Raw genomic sequence first — 18,010 nt, forward strand, 5'->3', positions numbered from 1 at the left:
AGCCAACCGAACTGCGTTACACGCCGTTTTTTTTTACGTCCGTGCACGATATGGCTTTTGCGTCTGTAGTCTGAACATAGCCTTACGCGCGGGCAAAACGTGGTTGGTTAGCTGGATCGTGCGAGGGAGCCGAATAACTGATAGCATTCAAAATTATACAACTAAATGAAGATTGGCGAATGGTGCAAAGGTTTATCACCCTTTAGTCAAAAAATGCAAGTAACTGTATTTTCAGCGTTGGTGCTAAAAGCTCAGTCGAATAGTCCCCGAGCGAAAAGTGGCGGGTAGCGGTGATCGAGTGAGGGGATTCGCATTTACTTGCATCAACTGCGTACAAGAAAACAATAAAAAAAAGCAAACCATACAAGGAAACCTTGTATGGCTGTTCCCTACTGGATAATGTTCATCCCTTGGCAATCGTAACGTTTTAGGCGTTATGGTTAAGCGCGCTGCGCGTACAAAGTAGCGACTGTGGGTTGTCGAAGGGCACACCGTGTGGCGCCTGCGTTTGGAGGGGTCGCAGCAGCAACAAATAAAGGCGAGTGCGGAGGGAGAAGACCGTTGGTGATGGATATTTATGACCAGCGTTTCACTGCAGGCGGAAGCCACAAAATAGGGTGCGCATCCGGCCGCGCCCTCCTGTTCGAGATGTGCTTCGCCCCTGTTGAATAACCGGTCGAGGTTTGTGCGCCACAAAATCTCGATCCTTATGGCCACACGTGCCTCTTTTAACAGCTAGCACGAATGAAAAGGGTCAATAATTTTTTTACTTAATATTTTGTAAGATTTACGGTGTCCGCGCTTTGTTTTATTGTCAAAGGTGACCGGTGCTCATGGCTGCTGTAAAACTGAAGTAAGACGCAGCGAACGTGTGGAACGAGATGCTCTAGTTTCCTGTTCGTGTAGCTTTCGTGTTCCTAATTCTTGCAAACGGTAGCAGAAAAGTATTGATGCGGTGAAAAGTATTTTCTGTCTTAAAATGGGATGTATATGCCCGGATGTGACGAAAAAAAAAATGTTCATACTTGCGCATACAGTTACGCCACGAGGTCTCCCCAATCCCATTTTTTTCTTTTTGATGCGGCATCTGTGGTGCTTCACTAGCTACAAGCAAAACCTGACAACATTCTTGGGGAATCAGGGAATTAGCCAGTACGCCACCTTCGTTGCTGGTGACGTAAAAGGCGAGTTATACAGAGTAATACGCCTCTTATGAATCCCCCGTATGTCATTATAGTTTGTACGTTCGTGTGGAGTCCTCTAACCTTGACACTGTATATGAACAACGTATAGAGTGCAAAACATTACAAAATATTGGATAATATACGCACGCATAAGGAACACAAGCAAAACGGACATAATACAACAGAGGAGATCATTACAACTTACAGATTAAAAAAAAAAACATTTCCATAATACGGATAGGTATGTAGAGTTACAACAGTAGTATTCAGTATGAACAAAATAAAATTCCATAGGCAGCATACATTTCAGACAGTACGGAAACATATGAAGCAAGCGCTGTAACAAGAGTCTAACTACAACTAAAATGAGGAATTCCATGCTACGGAACAAAGAAATATACAACATGGTTCGATGTAGGAGAATAAGTGCGAGTGTCTTAGAGAGTGATATTTCTTCTAGTGTCTGACTGCAACAGATAGAGTGAGCGGTTCAAAATATCTACGTCGGCAGAATAGAAGTTACATGTGCTCTGCAGCCGGAACAGCGTACCGTGCCTGTTACAGGCGCTGAGAGTACTAAAAGGATGACATTTTCTCCTGGTTTTACGAGGAACTGTTAGCTGTATAGCTCAGAAAGAAGATCCGCGCTGTTAATTTGTCCATGTATTAGCTTAAAAAGGAATAAGAGGTCAGCTGTAGAGCGCCTAGCCTTTAGATCAGGCAGCACTCGAGAGTAAACCGTGGTCCCGAGTCAAGACAGTGATACTCGCGATGGAAGCGATGTCTAAGTATCGGCAAAATCCTATTAACAGGGGAGCTGTTTAACCCGGCCGTAAGTTGTCCAACGCGAGCAGAAAACCTCCAATTGGAAAGAAAAAAACAAACGCGTCCCCTGGTGGGAAACGAACCTGGGTCCCTCTCGTTCTGAAACCGACGTCTATCCGCTTGTGAGATCATCGCATTCCGGGCCCGCAGCATTATTTCCTTTGTGTAAGTAGTAGCGTTTGCTTTGGACTTCACGTGAGCGTTCGTTCGTTCGTTCGTTTGTTATTTCTCTCTCTCTCTCTCTCTCTCTCTCTCTCTCTATATATATATATATATATATATATATATATATATATTTATATATATATATATATATATATATATATATATATATATGTATATGTATATACATGTCACTTCACATGCATCCCATGATAATGGTAAGGTGATGATGATATGTACCTATCATTATTATCACCATCATGTGTATATATATAAAAAGACCGGCCCCCGGTCGAAACGTTAGAATAAATGTTGTTATGTTTTTCAGTTTGACTTCTCTATCGTACAGCTAACCTCACAGCCAGGAACCTTTTCTCTTAACTATATATATATATATACATATATATATACATATATATATATATATATATATATATATATATATATATATATATATATATATATATATATATATATATATATATATATATATATATATATATATATATATAAAATTCAGGGAGTAGTAGAACTTTGAAGATGGTAGAGGACACAAGAGAAGAAAAACTTCGAACAAGATAAAAGCACGATTGTGGCCTACGTTTCAGCAAAGAGAACTTGCTTTGAGGAAAGCAAGTTCTCTTTGCTGAAACGTAGGCCACAATCGTGCTTTTATTTTGTTCGAAGTTTTTCTTCTCTTATATATATATATATATATATATATGATACGTCGAGATTTCGGCGGAAGTTAACGATGCCCCCGTGGCCAATATGATTCTGGAGCGTTCCACTACGGCGCGCTTCATGCCTGGGTGTAGAATTCGACGCGTTAAACACCATCATCTGAATCTGATTCTGATTTTGAGTGAATGCGGCTTGGCCTCATTTTCACTAATGAAAGAAGTATATGTGTATATTTATGACCTCCTCGTACAAGTGACGATGTATTCATCCGTAAGAAACATAACTTATTAGAAGACCTTCTTTTCCGACGAGTCGTCAGGATTACCTACTGGAAATAGCAGCAATACTAAGACACAGGGCACTCATGTGCATTTGACAAGCCGCTAATAAAAATCTCTGCTGAAGGGGTCACTGAAGACTGCAGTCTTTTTGATGCTCAATGAAGCACGCAAAGCATTTTAAAGCGAGGTGAACATACGGCAAGAAATTCATTTTTGAGCATAGGGTATCCCTAACATTCGACAGTGATGGTTAGTCGGCTCCGTCGTTCTCTTAAAAAAAAAAGACATTTATTGTTGTGTGTATATTTAAATTTATTTTATGTGTACGTGGCGTTCACAGTCAAAAGTAAAAAAAATGAAATAAAAATACAGATGGCGCAACCGCCGCTGGTGCTTCTAGGGCACTGGTCCTCCTATGGTAATGATTTGAGGGAATAAATAGAAAGTATGAAAGTAAGCCGTGCATGTATGCGCCAACAATGATTCAGTAAGCTTTTAGCCACAATAGAACTGTAACTGAAAAGGTAGCGGCAACTCAAAAGAAACCTCAACTGGTAAGGGTACTGGCAATGGAACTTCAGGGAGTATGGGGGGTCAGCATCTTCGGTGTGGTGGGGGGCTTTGCCCCGGGACATCCGTGGGGCTCGGGGGCTCGGGGGCTCGGGGGCTCCGGCCGACTACGCCGACTACGTGGGGGCTCGGAGGCTGCGGCCCCCGAGCTCCCGGCGGCGCCTATGCTAGTGGAAGTTGCGCCAATTATTTTTGCTCTTTATCAATATAGCCATGCTGTTAGATTTGCGTGTGTAAAGGTCAGTTGGCTGTCAAATAGTACACCAAGATCAGTTGTGGTCGAAATTCCAAAATTCGAGGCAAGTTAACATAATGAACAGAGTACTGAAAAAAAAACGGGCAGTTTGTTTACGCGTGGCGTGTAAGACAACACTTAGCTTTTCGCCGCGTTCACTATCAGTTTGTTTTCTTTGCACCAGTGAGCAAATGCATCGACTGCTCTTTGCGGGTTCCCGCAGTCGTTGAGACACAAAACTTCCTTTAAAATCTTGATGTCATCCGCCTAAAGTAAACAGGATGAGTACTTCATAGCGGCCGAAACATCACTGACAAATAGAGAGAACAAAAGAGGGCCTAGAACGGACCCCTGCGGCACTTCACTTGAGGAACAGTATAGTGATAGGATTGCTGGCGGTTAATATTTCAGTAGCAGGTTCACCCACGCAAGGCTGAATTAACTGATTTACAGGTCAAGAAATGAATTATATGTGTTGAGGAGGGGGAGTTTAGTAATTAACAAGTGGTGACTGACCACATCAAACGCTTTGCTTAAGTCAAAATACACAGTATCTAATGGTTTTATACAATGGACCGCTTCATACGCTCGTTGCATAAAAAAACAAAGTTAGTGGTGTTGGAACGACCAGACATAAACCCGTGCTGTTCGGAAAGTAGTATGTATACCTTTAACACTGGAAAACAAAACATAGTGCAAAATAGTCTCAAAAAGCTTAGACGGCGCACACAGAAACGAAATAGGCCGGTAGTTACTGGCATTAGCTTTATCGCCACTTTTGAAGACCGGGACCATGCGTGCTGCCTTCCGGGCTCCTGCAAAAGTAGCAGATTGAAATAAATTAATAAATATATTGGTTACTATAGGAATCATAAGCTTCCCAGAAGTTTTTAATATTGCAGGTGGAATGGCGTCAGGACCGCAGGAAGATGACAGTTTGAGGCGCTTGAAGTTGCGAACGTTATCTTCACTAATTCTAGGAACTCAGAAATTAACGACACAGAAGGTAGAGTTAGACAAAAGATCAACGTCACCGTTTATAAACACGGGGCTGAACTTCTCTGGAAAGGAATTCGCAACCTCTTCGATCGGGTTTCCATCGTCGTCCAAAAGGTTTACTGTTTCTGTCGCTTTGCTGGCAGATCGGGAGTTCATGTACTGTCAGAAACTTTTCTGGTCACGCGTAGCGCTAACTGTAGTTAGACCGATCACGATCATGCAACTCTTTGCACAGGGTTCTGTAAACCCTAAACTCCTGTCTCTAAGCTTCAGATTGTGAGCCGCGAGTTTTCCTGTGAGCAACGGGCCTTAGGTTTTAGAGCTGTTCGCAGTTCTATAGAAAACCAATTAGGGAATTTAGATTCTTTGCCGAACTTTTTTGGTATGAGAATGCGCATTCCTTGCTGAATAACTGAAAGTTTATTGACTTGGTCATCAACAGAGGGTCGTTTTACAATAAATAAATAAATAAATAAATAAATAAATAAATAAATAAATAAATAAATAAATAAATAAATAAATAAATAAATAAATAAATAAATAAATAAATAAATAAATAAATAAATAAAATCGATCCCCGTCTTGGTGCTAGTACGCTAACAAAAAAAGAAGAAAACATACAATGAGATGGAACGTACAACACGGATCACTGAAAATACACTAGAATAACACAAGAACTAAAAACGTAAAAGCAATCACGTGGCACACAATAGACGGAGTAGTTAGTCCCAAATAATCTACTGAGTAAGTGTGCAGAAACAATTAAAAGATAGTGAAATAAGGTCACAAGGATGTACAAACAATAAGTTGATCAAAATGCAGTAGTATGTATCGGAGCAAGAAAAAAAAAAAAAAAAGGTGGGTGGCATAACAAGATTGTGTGGAAGGAGTGGGAACATATGCCGTTAGCAACAGAAGGCACTGTTCAGACCTACACGAAACTGTTTCAGGGAGCCATTGAAAACATCCAAATTGTCACCAAGTAACTTGTACAGTCGACCAGATTTAGGGGAAATCCCCAAGGTGGAGTAAGTTTCTACGAAGGAAAGGTTGACATCCACCTTAATGTCGCCGTACGGCTACAAAGAAAAGATGTACAGCGTTCTTAGAACCTTCGCAGTTGAAGAAAAATTCGTCCTGGCCCAGGATCCTGTAGCCGTACGGCTGCATTGAAGTGGATGTCAACCTTTCCTTCGTAAGTTGTACAGTCTTTGCAGTCGGTAGACAGGCGAGTGACGACTATCAGTTGCGCCAGTGTGAAATGGATAGCGCTACCTTGTGCACTTGAGGGGTACTCGGAGCATGAGCTCGGACAGGACGGGCACGGAATGGCTCCGTGTTGTAGCTTATGCAGAAAAAAAAGATCAGCGCGATCAAGCCGACAGCTCAAAGAAAGCTGATGTTGACTAGATGTAGAAGCAGAACTGCGTTCTAGCCGGTGTTTTTTTTATTGATATGAATTTTTTCTGCACCCCTTCCGGATATTGATGGTTGGACGTGCATGTTCCATTCCAAACAATGGATGAGTAATCTAACAGGGAAGGCAGACTGATCAGATACAGCTTTGAAAAAAGAACAGGAGAAGTGAAATCTCTGGTAAACCTGCACACCCCAACCAGAGAGCGGAGGGCCCGTCCAACAATCTGTCTGATATGGGAGTTAAACTGAGTGAATTGTCGAAGAGTACTCCAAGGTCTCTGACCTCGGAAACGTTTGGAAGATGGGCATTATTAAGAGTCTAAAAAAATGGGAAGGGATGTGTTTTCCGGCTGTAGGTGATAACTTTGGTCTTTAATGGGTTTAGAATTAAGCCCTGCTCAGCACACCTGCAGCGTGCGAAAGATTATATGTCATGCGGAAGGGCAACGCAGTCCTTTGGGCAATTAATTATTTTGTATACCTTTATATCGCGGCATACAAAAGAAAAAATGAGCTCTTAATAGCAGCAGATACGTCGTTAATGAAAATAGAGAGCAGAAGAGGGCCCAACACGAACCCCTGAGAACGCCACTGGTAGGACTGTAGTCGACAGATGTTTGGCCGTTTACACTAACATAACAGCGTCTATTAATGATATAGCTGCCTAGTAAGGCAACTAAAGGAGCATCGACGCCCTAGAGCAACAGTTTTTTGAGTAGCAGTGGGGGTGTGACGACGCCGAAAGCATTACTAAGATCACAGTAAACTGCATCAATCTGGGCTCGGTCTGAGACTGCTTTGCGTCATACAGAAAGCAAGATTAGTTGTCGTTGACCACCCAGCGATGAAACCATGCTAATTGGGTAACAACGCATTTTTCACACACGAAGTTAACGCTGAGTGTAAAGCGAACTCAAAGAGTTTGGATCCACAAAGGATTGAAATCGGCTGGGAGTTTGTTTAGTCCGATCTGTGGCCTGACTTAAAGAAAGGATAAATTTTAGAAATTTTCCATGAAGCAGGAAACATGTTAGTAGTTAAGCAGTTATTAAATATAGATGTCAAAATCGTAACTAGAGTGTCTGTAAAAGCTTTAACAGGGCCGCAGGAATGTCATCTTGGCCAGACGACAAAGAAGTTTTCATGCGCTTGAGGCTTTCGAATTCAACGTTCTAATCAAGAAGAACTGTACTTGCCCCACGCACGCTGTTTATAAATTGAGTTGTCTCGTTATCTCTGGTAGGTGCGAAAGTGCTATCAAAGTGACGCGCGAAGGAATTGGCTACATCAGTTATACCTCAACCCCGGAAGAATCAACTAAACGAATGCGATCATCTGAGCTCATTGACTGGGACCGAACGAACTTCCAGAATTTTGAAGTATCACGAGTTACACTAATCTCCACAGACTCTACGTAGGAACTGTAGTCTCTTTTGTACAGCTTTTTACACGTGGAATGGTGAATTCATTATAATAATAATAATAATAATAATAATAATAATAATAATAATAATAATAATAATAATAATAATAATAATAATAATAATAATAATAATAATAATGATAAAGAACTGAAAATGAAGGGACGAAATTGCAAAGAATTACCTTATCTAGCGCTCTCACCCTCTTAACTAAAAAACTAACAACAAACGCACCGGATCATGCACGGCGATCTGTATAATCCGGGGCCCTCATGCGGTTAACTAAAAAATAAAAAAAAACGAAAGAATAAGACGCTGTCTGGATTGACGCGTTCCTTCAATGCCACAAAGTAAACGTAAGGTTGGTGAAACAAAAAAAAAAACGACTTAAGAATGCATACGCATTAGTAGACAATTCTGAGAATTTTTGTAGCTTTATTATTTTAGTTCCACTATCCACACCTTTTATTGCACAACACTGGTTAACTGCTTATACCAGAGTGTACCGTTTGTATACACCGCCTCCGGATTTTAAAGTTTTGCCGCGGAGCCTGTGCGCACGCCGCATGTGATCGGTGGTAGCATCAGCTTCTCCACGCATTCTCCACCATCACCACTACAAACGTCGGCGTCGAGATACTCCTTGCGCACGGTTGCTCGGCCTTTCCCGTGGCGTGAGATATTCGCCACTCGCGGTGTAAACGCTCGGCACCTGGCGGCTAGCGCGAGCAACGGAGCTAGGCTGGCCAGAATTAGGTCTCGTTGTTTCCCTCTTCGTAGGGTAGCGCTGGGGCTTCGCGCTTATCGTATACGGATTTCTGAACGCAACCTCCAACTGCGAAGTATTATAACACCCACAAAGAAAGAGCTCGGAGACGAAACAGTTAACGTTCATGCAGGTTTGTGGCGGCCCATTCACGTGTCGTCCAGGTAACAAGTACGAATATACGTTTTCATTAGTACCCGCGAGAAGTAGACGATGGATTTCGGAAAGTGTTTTGAATCAGGAACTTGATAATTGGAAGTAAGCAGCGGTGGGAATGATAGTTTGCTGGGTGTATTTCGCTCTGTATGACTAGGCCGTCCTAGTAAGGGGTGATTTTTTGATTGGTGAGAAATAACGGAACAAAGTACTTCGACCCGCCGCGGTGGCTCAGTGGCTAAGGCGTTGCGCTGCTGAGCACGAGGTCGCGGGTTCGATTCCCGGCCGCGGCGGCCGCTTTTCTGATGGAGGCGAAAAGCAAAAACGCCCGTGTGTACGAGATTTCGGCGCACGTTAAAGAACCCCAGGTGGTCAAAATTAATCCGGAGCCCTCCACTACGGCGCGCCTCATCGCCTGCGTTGCGTCGGCGCGTTAAACCCCACAATCAATCAATCAATCAACAAAGTACTTCCCCGTTGTAATGCGCATCACGTATTTTTTCGGCCTAAGGCACGTGATGTGCCTGTAATTTGCCCTTTGTTGATTAGCGCCTCATGCTGGTCTGATCTCCCTTAAGTGCTCGTTGCTCTAACATGTTTTTTTTTTAAACAGGCGCATGAGATTCTAATGCTTACAGCGGAACGCAGGCACGCGTCCCAGCAGTCGCTGCGTGTTAGAAAAAAGCCGACGTGCTTGTGACCGAGCGTCAGCGATGGGCAATTGATGGGTGGCCAGTGGACATAGGTCCGAAGCTGCAATTGCGTCAAGCAGGGAACGCGAGGCAGCGTCATGCTGAAACATGTTTGTTCCGTTTTGCTCACGCCGAGGGGTCGTTCCCATTTCTCTTGATCGTGAAGCGTGCGTGCGCTAGCTTAGTCGTTCACCGTTAAATGTGCTGTATGCATTAAACGCCCGCTATGCGGTCGCTTAATGCATACAGGTATTAAAAACCGCGTATTAAAAAGTTAAATTGGCGTTAATACGTCGTTGGTCCTGAGCGCGAGACTTGGGCAATGGGGACTCGCCGCTCTGGAATCTCGGGCAGACGGGCATTGGTTACTTCTGAAACCACTGATAAAGGAAAAAAAATATCCCAACCAGGTTTGCTATTTCATAAGCGATCATTTCAAGCTCGCTTCGTTGAGAAGCAGAACCCGGCTCATGAGCGCTGCGGGCGTTTCTCCACGAAACAGAATCAGATGCTTATACGCAGCGCGCAAAACTAAGTAAAGAAGCGTAAGAAAACTATAGGTCTGCATTTCTTTCGTCTGCTCAAGTTGTTTATTTCATGCAATGTGTATTCTCACTGAGTCGTCATTCATTAGTCCGCAACAAGGCGTCTTTGCAGCCATTTGTTTTCGTAGTTAACTGTCAAAACCGCGCCTTAACATCTTTAGCAGTTCGGGCACTGCAAAAAGGTGATTGCACGTATCAAACAGCACTGTTGTGCAAGCGCTGTCCCTTCCACAACCTCAGCAGTCTCACTGGAAGAGCCTTTTACCTTGATAAAAACACCACACGGTTCCTGAGCTATCCATGACGCCTGTTCGCATGCACGAACGATGATTTCGGCAGTGTGGCCGGTGCGGTCGTTGAAGCCGCTCGAGGTGATTTTTTAAACAGCGATAATGAACTCTACCGCGATGAAGCACCGACGCCGCAGCGCAAGAACCACAGCACTGAAGCGGAGAGAGTTGGGCCACCGACCTGTTTGCGACGGCCATACTTATTGTTTTGCACATTGTTGCAAGACTACGCCACAATATTGTAGACGAGAGCACGATGCTCGAGTTTCTCCCTCAATCTGCCTTTGCTTCCGTATTTTGCTATACTGGATGCAATCTACAAGCTGAGAAGGAGCGTTCGCAAGCCCTGGATTCCCGGCCTTTTTTCTCTCGGGGCTTTGTTTGCGCGGGGGCGGGGCGGCGCCTAATGAGCGCGCCGTTAATTCGTCCCTTAACGAAGGTTTCGGGAGGCAGCGCGTGGCATCGATCGGCCGGGGGCGGCGTCGTCCCCCCCCCCTCCCTCATGTGTGGCCATGCGTCGGTTTGCTGAGAACAACAATGGGTCGCGCGCGCCTCCCGTCTTCCAGAGATCCGGTCCGGGCGGCAATTAAAGCTGGCTGGGGGAGGCCGACGCCTGGGCCCGGCGACGGGACGCGGCTGGCGCTCTCGGGCCCGGATAATTGTTGCGTCCGCAATCACGCCGCCTCATTATGCGCCCCGCATCCCCGCAATTAGCCCAGGTGCACCCTTTGTTGATCGCGCCGCTCGGTGCTCGGGGCGCACGCAGGCGGCCCACGATCGGCCGCTTAGAGCGCTTTTAATTGCTTCGTGGGAAACTGGAGAGCCATGCAGTCCGAATGCGCGCGGCCCCCACTCTGGTGAAAGCGGAATCAGTGCCGCGTCACGCCCCCGGTGGCAGCGGCTCACGCGCTGCCCATCGCGAGCCACGCGTTCGGCCCGCGCCGATCGATGGCCAGTCCGGCGTGACTGCCGCCTCACGCCACCGCTTTCGCTCGCGGCTCATGTCGAGCCGACAACCAACATGACCACCGCGACTCATTACAAGCCGGCCGGCCGGCCATCTGAATAATGCTGCCACGCTCGGCGCCTAACAACGCGGATTCCTACAAGTGGTGTACTGCACAGCCTAACGGGTCCGTGGGCCCTCCGCTTTCCCGGCCATTTGAGGCACCCGCAACGCCACAACGCTAGGGGCATACTTATTGGCATAGCTTTGGCGTAGGTTGCCACGGTAGCAAGTATGGCATAAGTCAGCGAGGGAGTCGAATCCCAAGTAACATTTAAAAGTGCCGGTGACACGGCTCCTTTCACAGAATACACATCTTCCCGGCTTGAAGGCCCGAAGTAAACTGTTCGTCACTTGACAGTTTTCTCGGCTAAATTATAATGCAGCGCCTCCTGGGGGCTAAGGATAAATTACATCAGGTGTTGGAGGAGGGGAACATCTGTTTTTTTTTTCTTTCTTCGCCGATTTCGTATGTCATGTGGACTACCGACAAATGCTTGCGTAGCTCTGCAACGATTTCCATTCAGCGATACCTGTCTTTCCGTTGAAAGGTATCGGCAGGTGCTTAGGCATGTTTCACCGACGAAGCACTCAGCGGTCGAGTTATTATACTTAAGTTGCCGTCGACTGTCCCAGCGTCCTCCCACGGTGACTCCGACTGGGTCACTTCCTCACCAATACCGCTTCTTCAGAGAAGGCGCTTTTTTCCCCTTCTGTTGCTTCCCCTCACCGTTCTGTCTCCCGCGTTCTCGCCACTTTCGGTTAACGGCCGACTCCTCTGCGAATGGAACTATCTCACGATATAACGTCACTCTCCGCAAGACCGCGTTCCATAAAATTGATATATTCTCCCGCCAGGACACGTCATCCCGCGTCAGAGGGAGGCGAAGCAGCAGGCGGAAAAAGGGAGTGCGGGGAACAGCTTTCCCTCCGCGTTCTCTTTTCCTTTTCCATTTGTTTACATCGGGATTCCCGGCTTTTCTTTTTCTCCCATCTGCGTTATTCTCCTTTTCGTTCTTTTTTCTTGCCCAGCGCACGCAGGCCACGCAGGGAGAACCGAGCGGGGATGATTGGAGGGGGGAAGCCCTATTTCTGGGAGAAAAAATGGCGTATGAAACAGTCGGAGGGAAAGCATTGATGCTTATAGTGGGTTTTGGCTAAGCTCGGGTTCTACAAGCGTAACGCGTTCCACCGCGCGCTTCCTGTTGGATCACTCATGGTCGTAGATATGTAGATGTGCTGCGCCTGTGCAGCCTAATGTCGTGCGTGGTATAGGAAGTGATTACGGCCATTATGTCCCAGGACGTCTTTTGCCTCTTTTTTTCTTTTGCCCCCTCTCTCCCTGGTCTTTTGGACTTCAACACCCCCGGAAAGGGATCTCTGAAAATAGCCAGCTCTTACGACAGGCATCTGCAGAGGTCGTAGATATTGATGCTCCATATCTACGCTTCGGCATATGCGCGGATATTGCTTTTTTTCCCCCGACGTCTTTTATCTATCCCGAAATTCTAAAGGGTTAGCCAGAGAGAACATAGGCATCATGTACACTACGCAAGCCCCGCCCCACCTTGAGAAAAAAGAGAAGTGAAGAATAAGAAAAAAAAAAACAAGGATAGATGACAGGAAAGTGAAAATATTCAATCAAGATGACAGTCAGTCTTGGCACAGCCGTCCGAAGATTTGGTCAAAGCGTTTTTTTTTTTTCAGAGAAGACACAGCGGTGATATTGCACGCACAATGACGACGCAGAATACCCCCCAAACTTGCAAAAGAAAAAGCGGAAGCTTTTTAGTTCGTCGTCCAAAACGGTTATTTTTATCGGTTATGGCGACACCGACTCTACCAAGTTGGTTTGTTTGTATTTTTAATCTTGCGACAAGTCCAATAGCCCTGACTTGCACTATCGTTTGGTTATTTTAATAAAAATACGCGCATGGTCAACGAGATGAACGTTGGGTTTATGCCTGGCGGGTACTGTATAAGCGTTTTTAATCCACATCGAAAAATGTGATTAGCTCACTCGTAATCATCGCACTGGAGGAAAAAAATGTGTATAGGTACCGCGTGGGCAAAAGAGTGTCGTCCTCGCAATCATCTACGCAAGCGCGCCTTGCTGTTTTCGAAATTTATGTAACGAACAGGAGAGAAAAAGCTGCAGAAATTCTTAGAATTGTCTACTAACGTTCACGCCTTCTTCCGGCGCTTCTCTGTTTCGCCATACTTGCGTTTCCTTGGTGGCGTTGAAGAAACACGTCAATCCAGCAGGCATGTTCTTTGTTTCGTTTTTTTCTTGATTTTTTAGTTACCAGAGTTAAGGCACAGGAACAGTTAGACCCTTGGGATTTCACGAGTTCATTTCGATTTTTCTTTATTTCTATAATATATTTTGTTCTTGTGTTCATAGCGTGAGGGTGCTGAATTAAGAAACATCTTTTTGATTTCGGTAGTTCATTTTAAGCATCTAGTTTTCTTTTAAAAATTTAGGTAATCGCGTGTTGGCGCTGGTGGTAGACACCTGCGATTCTGTTACTTCATTTTTGGTTTTATTATTTTTTGTATATAGTTATTGGTTTCCTGCCGTAGACGAATAGCCAAATTGTCATATTTGGCTTCCAATAGTCAGACTGGGAGGCTTTTCGGTTCGCTTGATTATCTTCTCGTTTTTCTTCTTTTTAGTTATTTTCCATGATCTACATTTACACTATATAACGAATTAATGTCATAGCTTCTCCAATTACGCATTTCGCATTACACGGCGTTACAAGGCATTACGCTGTTCGCATTGGGGTGCTCGTCGAAGAAAGCTTGCGCATTAAGAAAATCTGACCCGATGTTGGCACAATTGACGTTCATGCAGTAAGATACTCGTCAAGTTTTCTGTCTTACCACCGAGAATGTCGTTGGCAGGCGGAGCGAATATTTCCGGCGCAGCCAGCTCAGCGCTTTCGCGCCTCCTCTTAGTTTCTCAGCCGCACTCGCCGCGTTTTTTCCCGAGCGCTGGGCCCCCCGTTCAGCTGGGCCATAAATTACGGCCAACGCGGTGACGTTTTGGGGAGGTGCTGATCCACCCAGGTAACAAGAACGCCTCGCGCGAGGCTCGGAGGAAAGGTGCCCACGGGAAGGAGCCCTGCGTGGAGCGCGCCTCGGATGGGCGGGGTGGAGTTTGCGGCTTCCGACAACACCTCATTCATGCTGCCGCCACCTTGGTCACACGCGCGGCTTGTAGCCCCACTTCCCAGCAGCACTTGCCTCGCATGCCTGCGCGTTTTTGTTTTACTCGCGAGGCAGGTGCTCGCGTCAATTGCGACGCTATAAGCCACCTTCTCGCCGGTACTGTGGCGGAGTCATTTATGCGGACAAAAAGAGGCTGGACAGACAAGTGGGATATGAAACCTAGCTGCCTGAGAAATTTCGCAGAATTTACATACATCAGGTACCGGGGAAAATGGTTACCTTATGGAGAGATATGAGGGAGCCGTCGCTAATTTCTTTGGGTTTGGAGCCCGTCGGTGATGCAACTTACATCCCTCGAAGCGGTAGAATAACAAAGCCGTATACACCACTGCCGCATCTATCGCCACGATCGCTTTCTGCGGATTGTGAAGTGGCCGTGCTCCTTCCTACCGCCCCGACGTTTCGTGCGCGCTCGTTCTGGCGCTCGGCGATCCGGGCTGCGGACACCTCGGCTCGTGTAGCGACAGCGAGGGAGGCACCGTCGTCGTCGGCCGCCAGTAATCTGGGGATCTGTCGGTGGGAATGCCGCCAGTGGCGCTACATTCCGGCTACACACCTGCCCGCGGTGGCAAGCCGCGAAAGTCGGGCTGTCTTCGGGCAGATTTGTGCCCCGACGGCGTTATCTGGGAGGAGGCCCGCGTGACACGACAGCGAGCAGCGACAGAAGCGACGACGCCGGCGGAGGCCGTTCGATCCGTCTTTTGTTTCTCCTCCGGGGGCGAGGAGGCGAGTCCGAGGCGAGGAATGCCGCGGAGGCATCACTCATCCGGCCGCTGGCGGACACGCGCGGCCCTTGGATGGAATGCCGTTTGTGTGTTTGACAAGTAACTAATGGCGGGAGGGCAGGCCAAGTTTGTCCCTCCGCCGAGAGCGAGGCGAGAGTTCGTCAGCGGCGGTGGTATATTTGTACGCGGCGCGTTCGAAAACGGCCGGCGAGAGGGCGCCGAGGGGTGGTCCATAAATCTCGCCGGTCCGAGTGCGCGACAAGAGTTCAGCGATCGGGGACCGCGTTGTCCCTCGCCGAGGAGCCGGGGTCAGCCCAGCCGGTCGCCGGGGTCAGGGCCGTATCGCCCGCCAAGGGACGACCTGCCATGCCAATTAACAACCCGCTGAGGTAGCCGCGGCCAGCAGGAATTCTGCCGCCCTCCTCTCGCCAAAGGTGTGCCCCGCTGAATCTGGCGGCCCGGCTCGCTTGCGTGGGCCCGACCGCGATGGATTGGCGCCCAAAGACGTAATTGCGGAAAACGGCCGCCGCTGATCGATTCTGAACCCAGCATGCGCGCGCGTCCTCTTAATTCCGGCCCTTGTGCAATACCGGCCCGCCGAGTGACAGCCGCCGCCGACCGGCCGGTGGCTTGCTCCGGTGGCCTGGCAGCCGTGGGTGTGATGCGCTCCTGCCGAAACGGCCGCACCGCGCCGACCTCTGAAGTACGCGCCTTCTTTTGCGCCTGCTTGGCGGACTTCTCGAGAGTTCTAACGCGGACTCGCGGGCGCTTCATAACTGCGCCATGTGGTTGGACCAAATAATAACGCTATTGTCCCTCCTAGAAAGGCTGAGAACTGAGAAGAAATAATAATAACATGTTTCGAGTCCTTTTTTCTCTGAAACCAAGCATTTGTGGAATGAAGCTCCCTTCCACTCTCCTTTTTTTTTTTTTTTTTCACTGGGCACGAAAGGATGCTGGGGGAGGGGTGCTTGCCATACAAATGCCACCCAATTAAAAACTGGCTCGTCATTTGTAGTCATACGCTTATAGCGTAGTCGTATTTATTACCGAATGCGGACGGCCACCTGACGCCATAGTGTGTTATAACGAAAATTATAGTGGCCTAGAGGTCCGAAAAAAAAAGTTGTTGGCACGTCCGAGTCGCAGTGAACCTAACCCGGCAATTTAAAAACAATGCACTCCTTCGGTGTTTCCTTAAACTTCTAAACACCTTCCGATGCAGGAGGTTGTAAGCATTGATACGAACCTCGATTACGCCTGGTGACCAAGCGCTCGCACATTCCTGGAATTCAGTTGAGTCGATCCCTGCCATGGCTTTCGCGAGTGATGTAGTCAGCTGGAGATATTTCATTCGTTCGCAGCAATCTTGACCGTGGCAGTGACGAGTAGAGCGAGCAAGAACAAGCACAGAGCTGAAGAAAAGGAAGAGAAGGGGATCGCTGTGCCTCCCACAGGCCGGCCGAGGGACGGGGGCGCGCATGAAGCCGAGCGCATGCTCTGAATACTAGTTTTCATTTCCTCGAAGCCCAGGTGAGGGTCTCCTCGGTGGGTGCTCCAAGTGGGTCGTTGGCCGCGTTCGACCACACTTCTTTAGCCCGCTTCGCGTGGACTTCTGAGGTGATCTGGGAAGACAAAAGAAGCCCGATAATGGAGCTCACGCTTGCGCGCCCGGAAGAGAGCTGGCCTCGATCACGGAACCCGCGTCTCCGCTTCCGCTTCCCTGCTCTTACTTTCTCGACGACCCCTCTCAAATTTATCTCTAAAGCTGCTTAACGATCTCAATTAACAAGTCAATGAAGTTTGGACGTCATTTACCGAGTGCAAATCTCCCGGTATGGCGATATAATTTGCAGAAATTAATGATTCTTTGCTAGCGCATCTCAGACACGATGCAGGTTCGGAAACCTGCGTTAGGCGTGAAAAAAGAGCCCCTTCCCTTCCCCTCCCTGCAAACTTGCTTTTTTCTCTTCTTGTATTTATATTTCCCCGCATGTTTGCTATGGGTTTTAATTGCTCCAACGTACGAGGTAAAAGAATAAGGAGAAGGGTTCAGCGTTTTCGGAGTCGGATAATTAAATTTTTCTCTTTGGCTCCTCTCGGAAGAGATATGGCGGGGCTAGCGATTGAAAGGGCCGAGAAATATGAAGGAAATGGAGGGAGAAGAAGCCACGCTGATAAATGGAAGTCGAAGAGCTCTACGATCACTCAAGTTAGTAAAAGGTGATGGACAACTTATGTTTAATTAATCTCTTGTGCATACATACATACATACATACATACATACATACATACATACACATACATACATACATACATACATACATACATACATGCACACATACATACATACATACATACATACATACATACATACATACATACATACATACATACATACATACATACATACATACATACATACACACATACATACATGCGCATACACGACACAAAAATTATGTTTCAAGTAGCGTCCGTGTCGGTTTCCTAAACTGTGGGCTCCAAAATTTTACGAAATTTTACAGAGGTTTAAACGTACTGCCAGATAACTGTGGCTAAATACAGTAAAGTCCGGTTAAGACGATCTCGGTTAAGACGGGCTTCATCATAAAGCCGAACAACACTTTTGCCCTCTTGTAACACATGTTCATGGTGCCTTCGCGTTCGTCTTAACGGGAGTCAACTGTATGGCGAAAGAGGTGGCTAGCAATTCACCACAGACAAACGCTGCATAAAGGAAGAGAAATACAATTCCTCTCAAGCAGGAGTGAGAAAAATGGGAATCTAGCTAAAGTATTACAAAGTAAAGAAAC

Source organism: Haemaphysalis longicornis, unplaced genomic scaffold, assembly GCF_048455015.1.
Source record: "Haemaphysalis longicornis isolate Haplotype H1 unplaced genomic scaffold, Haemaphysalis longicornis Haplotype H1 scaffold_1, whole genome shotgun sequence".
NCBI classification, from domain to species: Eukaryota; Metazoa; Arthropoda; class Arachnida; order Ixodida; family Ixodidae; genus Haemaphysalis; species Haemaphysalis longicornis.